At 40.2% G+C, this 12,227-nt stretch overlaps 1 protein-coding gene across 1 annotated transcript in view; it reads left to right on the top strand.

The window, feature by feature from the left end:
• Nucleotides 1–11,418, top strand: part of ZNRF2 (zinc and ring finger 2) — a 244,950-nt gene extending 233,532 nt beyond the window's left edge. The window contains exon 5 of the mRNA XM_063922340.1: nucleotides 4,179–11,418. The gene's annotated coding sequence lies outside the window, so the exon portion shown is untranslated. The remainder of the gene's footprint in view (nucleotides 1–4,178) is intronic.
• The last annotated feature ends 809 nt before the right edge of the window (nucleotides 11,419–12,227 follow it).

Raw genomic sequence — 12,227 nt, 5'->3', positions numbered from 1 at the left:
TTATTCGAGCCTGTTCGTGGTCCCTAAGCCGGACGGTTCGGTCAGACCTATTCTGAACTTAAAATCCCTCAATTTCTATCTAAAAAAATTCAAATTCAAGCTGGAGTCTCTCCGAGCAGTGATCTCCAGTCTGGAGGAAGGGAATTTTATGGTGTCGGTCGACATAAAGGATGCGTACTTACACGTCCCCATATATCCTCCACATCAGGCTTACCTGAGGTTTGCAGTTCAGGATTGTCATTACCAATTTCAGACGTTGCCGTTTGGTCTGTCCACGGCTCCGAGAGTTTTCACCAAAGTTATGGCGGAAATTATGGTTCTCCTGCGCAAGCAAGGAGTCACAATTATCCCGTAATTGGACGATCTCCTGATAAAAGCTAGGTCCAAGGAGCAATTACTGCAGAGCATGATGCTCTCCCTGACAATTCCATAACAACATGGTTGGCTCCTAAACTTGCCAAAATCACAGTTGGTTCCGACGACAAGACTGTCGTTCTTGGGTATGATTCTGGACACGGAATTACAGAGAGTTTTTCTTCCAGTGGAAAAGGCTCTGGAAATTCAGAACCTGGTCAAACAGATTCTGAAGCCGGCAAGAGTGTCGATTCATCAATGCACTCGGTTGCTAGGGAAGATGGTGGTGGCCTACAAGGCCATTCAGTTTGGCAGATTCCATGCCAGAGTGTTTCAGTGGGACTTGTTGGACAAATGGTCCGGATCCCATCTGCACATGCACCGACAGATAATCCTGTCTTTCAAGACCAGAATCTCACTCCTGTGGTGGCTGCACAGCTCTCACCTCCTAGAGGGACGCAGATTCGGGATCCAGGACTGGATCCTGGTGACCACGGATGCGAGTCTCCAAGGCTGGGGTGCAGTCACACAGGGGGAAAATTTCCAGGGAAAATGGTCAAGCCAGGAAGCTTGTCTACACATAAACATTCTGGAATTAAGGGCCATTTACAACGGCCTTCTACAAGCGGAACATCTTCGCGATCTGCCCGTCTTGATTCAGTCGGACAACGTAAGAGCAGTGGCGTGCGTAAACTGTCAGGGCGGAACAAAGAGCAGAGCGGCAATGGCAGAAGCCACAAAAGTTTTCCGCTGGGCGGAAAGGCATGTAAGCACTCTGTCAGCGGTCTTCATTCCGGGTGTGGACAATTGGGAAGCAGACTTCCTCAGCAGACACGATCTCTATCCAGGAGAGTGGGGTCTTCATCAAGAGGTCTTCACAGAGGTGACAAGTCTTTGGTGAATTCCTCAAATAGACATGATGGAGTCTCGTCTCAACAAGAAACTTCCGAGATATTGTTCCAGGTCGAGGGACCCTCAAGCAATAGCAGTGGACGCCCTAGTGACACCGTGGGTGTTTCAGTCGATATATGTGTTCCCTCCAATTCCACTCATTCCAAAAGTGTTAAAGATCATAAGAAGAACAAGGGTTCATGCAATCCTCATTGTTCCAGACTGGCCAAGGAGGGCCTGGTATCCAGATCTTCAGGAATTACTCATAGGAGATCCCTGGCCTCTTCCTCTACGAGACGAGCTGTTACAGCAGGGGCCGTGCGTGTACCAAGACTTACCGCAGCTTCGTTTGACGGCTTGGAGGTTGAAAGCAGGATCCTAGCCTGAAAGGGTATTCCCGGTGAAGTAATTCCCACACTGCTTCAGGCTTGAAAAGAGGTAATGGCGAAACATTACTACCGTATTTGGAGGAAATATGTGTCTTGGTGTGAATCCAAGGGGGCTCCTACGGAAGAATTTCAGCTGGGCCGTTTTCTCCATTTTCTGCAAGCAGGGGTGGATGCGGGCCTAAACTTAGGCTCAATTAAAGTACAAATTTCGGCCTTGTCAGTTTTCTTTCAAAAAGAATTGGCTTCCCTTCCAGAAGTTCAGACTTTCGTGAAAGGCGTGCTGCACATCCAGCCTCCCTTTGTGCCCCCGGTGGCACCGTGGGATCTTAATGTGGTGTTGCAGTTCCTGCAATCTCATTGGTTTGAACCTTTACGTGAGGTAGAGTTGAAATTCGTCACTTGGAAAGTGATCATGCTGTTGGCCTTGGCCTCTGCAAGGCGGGTGTCTGAATTGGAGGCTTTGTCTCACAAGAGCCCCTATTTGATCTTTCATGAAGATAGAGCGGAGTTGAGAACTCGTCCGCAATTTCTGCCTAAAGTGGTGTCATCGTTTCACATGAACCAACCTATTTTGGTGCCAGTGGCTACTGACGTCTTTGAGGAATCGAAGTCTCTAGATGTGGTCAGAGCTTTGAAAATGTATGTAGCCAGAACGACTAAGATTAGGAAAACGGAGGCTCTGTTTGTCCTGTATGATCCCAACAAGATTGGGGCTCCTGTTTTCAAGCAGACTATTGCACGCTGGATCTGTAATACGATTCGGCAAGCTCATTCTACGTCTGGATTGCCGTTACCGAAATCGTTGAAGGCCCATTCTACCAGAAAGGTGGGCTCATCCTGGGCGGCTGCACGGGGGGTCTTGGCATTACAGCTTTGCCGAGCAGCTACTTGGTTGGGTTCAAACACTTTTGCAAAGTTTTACAAGTTTGATACCCTGGCTGAGGAAGACCTCTTGTTTGTTCAATCGGTGCTGCAGACTCGTCCGCACTCTCCTGCCCGTTCTTGAGCTTTGGTATAAACCCCATGGTTCTTGAAGTGTCTCCAGCATCCTCTAGGACGTAAGGAGAAAATAGGATTTTAATACCTACCGGTAAATCCCTTTTCTCTTAGTCCGTAGAGGATGCTGGGTGCCCGTCCCAGTGCGTACTGCATCTGCAGTTATTGGTTATGATTACACACGTGTTGTGTTGCGTATATAGTCAGCCTGTTGCTGTCATTAGTCATGCCGTTGCATGCGTTGGGTTAAATGCCATGTTATACGGCATGTTTGAGGTGTGAGCTGGTGTATATCTCACCTTAGTTTAAATCAAAATAAATCCTTTTTCCCCTAAATGTCCATCTCCCTGGGCACAGTTCCTATAACTGGAGACTGGAGGAGGGGCATAGAGGGAGGAGCCAGTTCACACCCCTTTTAAAGTCTTAAAGTGCCCATGTCTCCTGCGGATCCCGTCTATACCCCATGGTTATTGAAGTGTCCCCAGAATCCTCTACGTACTAAGAGAAAAGGATTTACCGGTAGGTATTAAAATCCTTTTTTTTCTGGGCTGTGGATCTGCTAATGTTAGCAATTGAAGAGATGAAAAGAGATGCCCACTGGAGCCATCGTAGACTCATTCACAATTGCGTACACATTTGCAGTCTATATGCAAAAATGAGGAACAACGAAGTTAAGGGTTGGCCTGTGGCTACGTAGACTGGACGCATTAGTAGCGATGCAGTCACGATGTTTTTGCATGTACAAGCTCCCAGCCAATGGCAGATAAATGCCTCGAAACGGCCATGACACACCTGCATTTTTCTAACCACTCCCCACTAACACCTCCAAATGGTCACTTCCTGTTAGTCACTCCTCCATGAAATGCTCATTGCGAGTGGGATCGCAGCCGCACATTGACACATGGCTTTGTGATTACAGCACATGCAGTTTCCTGATAATTGCTCCCTTGCATGAACATCTACCATTGCATACAAACATGAATTAGGCCCATAGTAAGTACAAAATCTTGTGGGGAAAGAATAAAGGATATAAGAATTGGAAGGATTCAACTGGTGTACCTTGGAAACTTTATATATAATTTACAAACTAATTTTTAGCAGCACGTTGTGCCACTCATACATATTACCAACAGGACACTGTTGAAATTGTTGTCTTGGGAAATCACTGATGAATGGAGCGCCATATTCCTTTTTCTCCTTGTTTACTGCTTACTGAAGAGGTTGCGTGAACCTCTTAAATTGCTATAGGCCGAAGAGTTGTTTTTGGAGAGTTTATAGAAACCACATTTTATATATCAGTAAGATAATGTATTTTTACCAAAAAGAAGGCCTTGCGTCCAATTTCCATTATATGCTTTTAACCATTCAATTATTGATTTTTATGTGGTTGTTGTGCTGATGGAATGCATGGGGTGTCACATAAAAGATGGAGGGGGAAAAGGAAAATCCAGACATATTGGCTAGATATAAAATGAATATGTATCATATATGTATCATATACAGTTTGTAATATGTTCACTAATAATACTGTCTGTTTCTTTCCTCTAGCTTTATCTCCCTCCTTGTATGAACTGATTAACCTGAGGAACAATCTTCTGCGGATTTCCTGAATGGGGCAATTTATAAGTCTCCCCGCCTTAGATCTTTATGTCGACTGGACCCTCTAATGATGAATGAATACAGTTGCTTTCCTCAGAGATCAGTGTGCCAAATATTTAATATACGGACACACACAGGGATATCCAAATGCTGCACATATGATTTAAGAAAAAGAGAACACAATTGTGCCCCACCATTTATTTTAAAGAACATTGTATAATGTAGGCCAAAGTTAACTTTTCCCTGCGTTAATGTTTTATAAGATGTATACAGCCGGGAGCCAATAAACTTTTTTTTCTTAAGGGAATTCAACCATAAGATTGTGGACTGGACTGAGATAAGGACATCTCTAAAAAAAAGAAAAAATCTTTTATTCTTGATAAATATATTTTTTTCTTTTTAGATGCCAAACTGAAAATCAAAACGGTTTATGGTACATACCCAATTTTTGTACTTTGACAAAAATGTGAAATTGTACAAGTGTTTTTGCTTTTAGTATACTGTAGGATTTCCATATCCACCATTTTCTGGTGTCTGCTCAGTGTCTACATACAGTACAAGGACTTTCACTGGTTGCCTCCTGTGGGTTCTGACTATAGTAAAACATATCTTTTTACCACTTAACCCTTTCATCTCAGAGAACCTCTTATTATGAGCATAACCTGCATCTTTTGACTTGTACAGCATACTGAATGCAGTCAGGGAACATAAGCCATCAAAGTGCCATTAAATATGAAGCAGTTGGCCTGTTTACATAAGTCAGGAAAATAATTAAAACATGATTGCCATATGCCAGTAATTTCCAGAGACAATTCCAAGATTTATAGATTTTCTCTGTTGTAATGTCCCTGTTTTCAATATTGATCATCTGCAAAAAAAATGTGGAATGCAATCCTTACAGTGAATTATTTTTCTCTGGGCTTTATAAAGTAATATTTATTGAGAAGCTACAAATGCAAAAGGCATGGTATAATTCAATGTAAACTGGTCACAAGACAAACTGTTAGCTTAGACTTTGTTGTGTGTGATGAGATGCATCATCATACCCCCCAACTGTACCTTTTTGGGCGGTACAGTGCCGTTTTTTTATGGTCTGTACCAGCCAAAAGGGGCCTTGTACCAATTTCAGTGTCTCCCATGTCCTATAGATTTCTATGGCAAAGCTGCATGGCCATGCCGCCTTTACCCGTGGCCACACCCCTTTTCCGAATTTGCATCGATTTTTGTTGTAGTATGTTGGAGGGTGTGCATCATGTTACTCGAAACTATTAGTAAATGTTGGTATCTATGCTTACATGTTACTATTCTTCTTCCCTGGGGCCACTTCATGTACGCATTTTACCTAAGGGTGCCATGGTTTGTGTAATACAAAAATAGCAAAACAATTAAGTTCACAACTTTAAAATGGCTTTGGGGGGGACGGGTGGGTGGGAAGATCAGTCAGATACCACAGTCTTTTGTAATTCTTATCTCTCATTGGTCCTCCCGTTTTCCCTACAGTGCCTTAAAGCCCTGGTTTTTCGGCCAGGACTTTGAGACAAACCATGGAACTGTAGCATGAAGCAGGTCCTGGGGTTAAGGGAGTGAAAGGTGCAGGTTAGTAACTTTTAAGATTAAAAGGGTAATGCGGCTTTAAATATAGTATGTAATATATAAATATACTTTAATAAAGATGAAGTTGTACATTTAATACATCGGTAAAGTATCAATATGAAAATGCTAAATAATCTAATATATATATATATATATATATATACAGTTGCTGAAAATTTGGCAGTAGAGTGATTCTTTTAAGCCCAGGAGTGCCACATCTTCTCGTGGACCATATACGACATTATCATTGTGCGGACACCCGGCAGATACTGTACGGAGTTGGGAGAGCCGGACCACACGTAAATAAATATATATATATATATATATATATTCATCATGAAGTGCATGCCACATACATGAGAAGGAAAGTGTCACTTTCACAGATAAACCTTAGATATGTGTATGCCAACGATTTGTAAATGAAATATAATATTACAATACATTTAATTATTGTTAATGAAAGGTGAAGATTAAGACCCAACATCTAAATAACATTATTATTTTTATAATCAAGTATTCAGTATTGGCCATCTGGTAATATTTATTACAATTTTTAATAAGATGTGCTAATAACAGGTGCCAAATTGGAGCAAATACAAAGCAATTAATTCAATATTTCTGTAGAGAAGTGCTCATAACCTGATTTGCCTAATATAATATTACAATATGTGATAACTTTGGTTTATTTCAGAAGTATTCTTTTAATTTAATAATATTATTGTTATATTCTATTAGTAGTGTGAAAATAAATTTGCCAAAAGAGAATCTTAAAGTTCTACAGTGAGATAACTTAAATAAATTTACTGTAGTTAAGTAACAATCAAGTAAAATGTTGAGTAATAAATACTTTTGAATTATATATATTTGAAGTAGTGGACACTGGGGTGTTCCTGACCACTTTGTTGCTTTAGGTGGAAAATACAATGGATTGGTCCGGCCTAACCACACAGGCAAACCAAATATAAACATTTGGAACTGTGAAGTACACTTTGGGAAAACGTTCATCTAACAGATTATTGCCCATAGAGATGCCTCTAATTAATACATGTATAAAAAAAGTAAGAGCGTTTGGTTGTGATTGGGTTATACCCGTTCCTTTGGGTTATTTGGGTTATTTTGCATACTTTTTGTAGTTTACCTTTCTATCAAACCAGACTTCTTAATAGATTGTTCAAGGTCTGCTTTATTCAAATATAAATTGTTCTGCCATTTTAGACTTCTGAGAAAAGATTACAATCCCCTTATGAACGTTGCCTGTATGCTGCCCATGAAATGTAGCTACAACGTTTTTTTTCTAAGCACTGCCTACAGTAGGGTTGGCCAAATACGGTCCTAAAGGACAGATTGCAGTTCATTAGATTGTGTCAGTCAGGACCTTATATTTTAAAATGTATCTGAGTAACTAACATACCTGTTCACCATCTAGGTGGTCTTCAGTACTGACCTTGCCCTCCCTAGTGTTCATATGGCTCACTTCCATCCCCCTCATTTCAGTAACTAATAGAATTCAAGGGACAAAAAGTCTGTGACTAGTGAATCCTGTTTTGTCAATTTTAGATCATTTCTTCCTATTGAAATTCCTAATTTTACTTTTGGGCAGGCTTAACCCCTGTCTATTCCCCGCTTAAAAATCTGTGCATCCCCCAGCAAATGAAAGAAACAATACTTTTTTGCCTAGTCAACTCCTCTTTAACTTATTTAGGTATTAGGTTTGAAAAGCTATAAGTTTGTTTTTGTGGCTTTGTAATCTGCACTGGGTAGAGAATAAACTTCCTTCTACACAGACAACTGCCAATGTATATCTGCAAAGGCACCATGTGTACTTTATAACTACAGTATGTGATCATTCCATTTGTTCAAAAGGAAGTGAATAATCTTTTAACCGTTTGGTCTGCTTACAAAAGTAGGGAAAACATATGCTTTAACATGAAGATAAGACATTGTACTTAAATGTACAGTATTTTCTTTTGTTTGTATATTTTCTTTTTCAATGTAAGGTTTCCAAGTACTTCCATTAATGCAATAATATTGTTGACCTTAGAGGTGTAGAATTATTACATATTTTAGCTTGTTATAGGCCCATAGTGCCCCTCAATACAGTAAAAAGCTTTGAATCATTTGAACTGTTTTTGACTGTGTTTGCTATATAACACCTTGAAGAAATGGATTTCAGGAAGCTGCGAGCAGTAATGTGAGCATCTGCGGCATTCCTGGCTAATCGGATCTATAATTGAATTGTTCCGTCAGGTGCCCATTAATTAACACAGTGTGTAAACAATTGAATTCCCCTACAGGAACTGTTGCAAAACTGAAAAATTCGTAAAAATGAAAAGTTTAAGGGACATTATAATAAAGGTGTATGTTTTTAATAATCGGTGATTGCTTCAAAGAAATGTAGGCATTTGAAGCTGTTTTATAGACAGACATAGCCTTATATAGAAAAAAGACTGTCCTCAATATGCAGAGAGCACTGACAAACTATAGATTTAATCCAAAGGAGAAGTGCTGGTGGCTCTGCGTCTCCTGGTTTGCTTTTACACAGTGCAGCAGTGAACTTGCATCTAACCTATTACTCCTTGTGAAACGGCCTTGGATACTTCAATGCATTGCAATGCAGCCGTGTTTTAATTGGCTTACATGGAGCAGGGCAAGCCAGTACAGCTACTTTACATATATTGCAATTAGTTTAAAGTGGACAAACCCACTGTTGCATAGTAAAGTATGCAAATGGAATATAATAATTTATTTTTGTGATCTATATTGTTCATATAATCAACTGAAAGTACTAAAGTGCATATGGTAATATGGCGTAAGATCTGCTTAGTTTTACTCTTGTAAGTTCGAATCACTTACGAAGTACAGGCAAGCTCTAAAACTCAGGGATGAAAGGGTTAATGCAAGTGGGTGTCCTTTGTGTTACAGGTTCTGAACAAGAAAATCAAGGCACCATAATGTTGCAGCTATGCAATTTTTTTTAGATTTTTTTTAATTTTTTTTTTTTTTTAAATTAGTAAATATTCTTTTACTTTACGGGTAATTAATATCAGCCATTATGGTACACAAAGTATGCTGTAATTAATGTTTTGTATATATGTTATTGTTAAAGTGAATGTTTATCCATTTTCAATAGACTACGGTGAAAGTTAGGAAAGAAAGGAAATTCTGTGTTGGGTCTGTTTACCAGTGTCATAAAATCTATCAAAGCAGAGATAACTGTTGGGTTCATTTTTGTATCATGTTCAAATGGTTCATTTTTGTATCACTTTATAATTCAACACGTTTAAGTACTTTGTAAAACAGTTTGGTTTGGAGAGTAGTTAACTGCAATAATGACTTCAACTTTATGAGGGTTGGTTATCATCCCGTGCCTGATTTAGCCCTATAGGCTCTAGGCAATATTAGTCTAGGTCCCCGTCTCCCATAGTGTTTGTCCAATTAGAGTAATCTGGGCCCCCCAATGCCCACTGGGCCCTCATGGATGGATCAAGCATTGTATCATGTATAGACCCATCTTCATAATTAAAAAGAAAAAGTAGCCATGCAACAGCTGTAATAATAATAATAATAATAATACTACTACTACAATAAGAGGCCCTTCTGTTCTTTTAACTGGCAATTGGTTTAGTCTTGGGCACGAATAGTTCCTGTGGATACTTGTAAGTATATTACAGAAAATAAACTGTTCTTAAAATATGCAGAACTGTAGTGATTCATCCCCTTTGAAACATTGTGTAGGTTTTATTGTAACTGCTAGATATGTTTACCATGATATAATCTGGATCATCATAGCACATTATAGTATAATGTTTTTGATGCATTGTACACAATTACCCTTCTGGAATTGGCAGTTGCAGAGATAATACAAACAGTATACCCTATGGGGAGGCGATCACGAGACCGCCTGTTGGGATGCCGACGACAGAATCCTGACAGACTGTGTAATGCCGCCACCGAAATACAGACGCCACAGGCTTTTCTCCCTCTATGGGTGCCCACGACACCCATGGAGGGAGAATATAACCTGTGGCGAGCGCAGCAAGCTATCGTGCCCGCAGTATGGCGAGCACAGCAAGCCCGCAAGCACTCGCCCTGCTGCCGGCATACTGGTGGCCGGGATCCCGCTGTCGGGATCATGACAGCCGGGATCTCGGTCATCGGTAAAAAAGGATGTATTCCACCCTATGCACCCAGCCAAATCCCTAAACACTAGGCCATTTTGTTACAAAAATATGATTCTCTCCTGTAAGAAATAAGATTTTTACAGAGTGTACTGGTGTTGTTTTTATGGGAGCAGTGAACCTATGACTCCACCATTACTGGAAGACTTGGCATGTATGCATACTGGAAGTTACTTGTCTGTCCCTGTGTACAATGAAGTGCCTGATTTTGAGGTGGGGGTATAGCAAAAAAGGAGCAAGTAACTGTGCTCCTGGCCAAACCATGTAACAATGCAAGGGGTGCACATACATTTTATTTGCATGCAGAGTAGCTATTGGCTGCTATTGCAAGTAGCGCACAAATGCTGGACAACTTTATTTTTACACTGCTATGTAGATTTCAGTTTGGACACGCTCCTCACACATCTAAATCTCTCTGCACACGTTACATCTGCCCCACCTGCAGTGCAGCATGGTTTTATCAAGGTGCACAGTGACTTGCTCATTTTTGCATTACTCCCGCCTCAGAATCCAGCCCGAAGTGTCATGTGCTGATCAAGGTGCCTAAGATACTGTACATTAGGTTCCACTCTATTTCAATATGAAGCAGAGCTGTCAATCTGGACCTCAATATGTAATGGCTGTACTTTGCTTAATAGATTTGCTTTTAATGAAAGATGCATGAGCTGAAGTATAAGGCTGAACAACACTGGTTTTTCACAATGGTCAGACTCAGTAGAAACCTATACAGCAGGCATGTTGAAACTGCGGCCCTCCAGCTGTTGAGAAACTACACATCCCAGAATGCCCTGACACAGCTTTAGCATTCTCTGACAGCAAAACTGTGTCAAGGCATGCTGGGATATGTAGTTTCTCAACAGCTGGAGGGCCGCAGTTTGGACATGCCTGCTATACAGTAACAACCAAGTCCTTATTTACTGAAATATTATTTTGCAGAACACAAGTTTACACTTCTAGGAGTTACAATAAATGATAATTGAATTATGTAGGCCCCTTCTGCTTCATGGTAATACGCAAACTACAGTTAAGTCCAATATTAAGTAACTTTTTTTCTTCGTTGAAGAATTCTAATTTCAGACAAATCTTAACGTAAGGATTTAGAACACGCTAACATATTTGTCCTGTATAGTGGAGATTAGTTTCTTTAAGCGCAGATCTGTTTTCTATGTCATTTTCTTTACACAATGGACATATGATGGCTCATCGTGGCTTAATATCCATACTAATAAAAATAAACTTTCCATTCAAGTTGTATGTAACTGTTAAATTATTGTAATGATTTCTAAAAGTGTTGCAACTGCAGAGTACAGGCAAAAGAATGATGTCAATGACAGGATTCTTATTTCAGTGTGTGAAATGAATTTAATAAAATACTGTGATTTGTGCCGGTTTGATGCCGGACTTTTCAGTTTCTAAAATGCTGGTGTCATCACAATCATTCATCCAAGCGTAGCTTTTGCACTTGCCATGTGTGTTTTTGTGATGTAAGTGATATTAGGGCTATCAAAATTCGGGTATCGAAACCAACCATGGTGACCCTTCACCCATACCAAATGCCTTCCCATGGAACACTATCTGTTCCTTAGTATTTGGTTATCCCCAGTAGTTAGACTAGAAGTATTATTTATACAGTGCAGCATTAATCCAAACAAGTGAGTAATGGCAATATATGATCAGAGCAGCAAGACTAAAGCACAATCGGTACCCAAGCAAATGGTATACAGTTAGCAGATGTGAGGTCACAGTCAATAATTGTTCAGGTGCCATTCAAATAGAAAGTATTTTTGGGGTATTCAAACAGTGGTCACTCCAGGTGTCAAACAGATGGCATAGTAAAGGTAAAGACAGTAGTCAAAAATGAAGGCACAATACTGTAAGTAAAGGAACTCTGGCATGTACTGTAATGATGCAATGGGCAAGGATCTCTCGCTGAAGGTACTTTTGAAATCACAAATACAAACAAAGGGGCTCATTTATCAACGAGTAATAAAACTTGTGAATAATAAAACTCGTTGCATATAATAAATGGTGCTCCAACCACGTGTTCACAAAATGACAGTTGGGAGCCGAGGACCGGAAGATCATCTGTCTGCTACCTCCAGAAGCAGATCTGGCTGTGATATTAAAAAGTGTGAACTGTGTTAATAGCCAGTGTTGTGAGCAAGCACATGTGCTGTGTCATTAAATAAGTGCCAGACATGCACTGGGCAGGCAGAGGATTCACAAC

The sequence above is a fragment of the Pseudophryne corroboree genome, chromosome 5 (genome assembly GCF_028390025.1).
Source record: "Pseudophryne corroboree isolate aPseCor3 chromosome 5, aPseCor3.hap2, whole genome shotgun sequence".
Classification (NCBI taxonomy): domain Eukaryota; kingdom Metazoa; phylum Chordata; class Amphibia; order Anura; family Myobatrachidae; genus Pseudophryne; species Pseudophryne corroboree.
The sequence above is the reverse complement of the archived record's forward strand: the minus strand, read 5'-3'. Positions and strand labels throughout refer to the sequence as shown.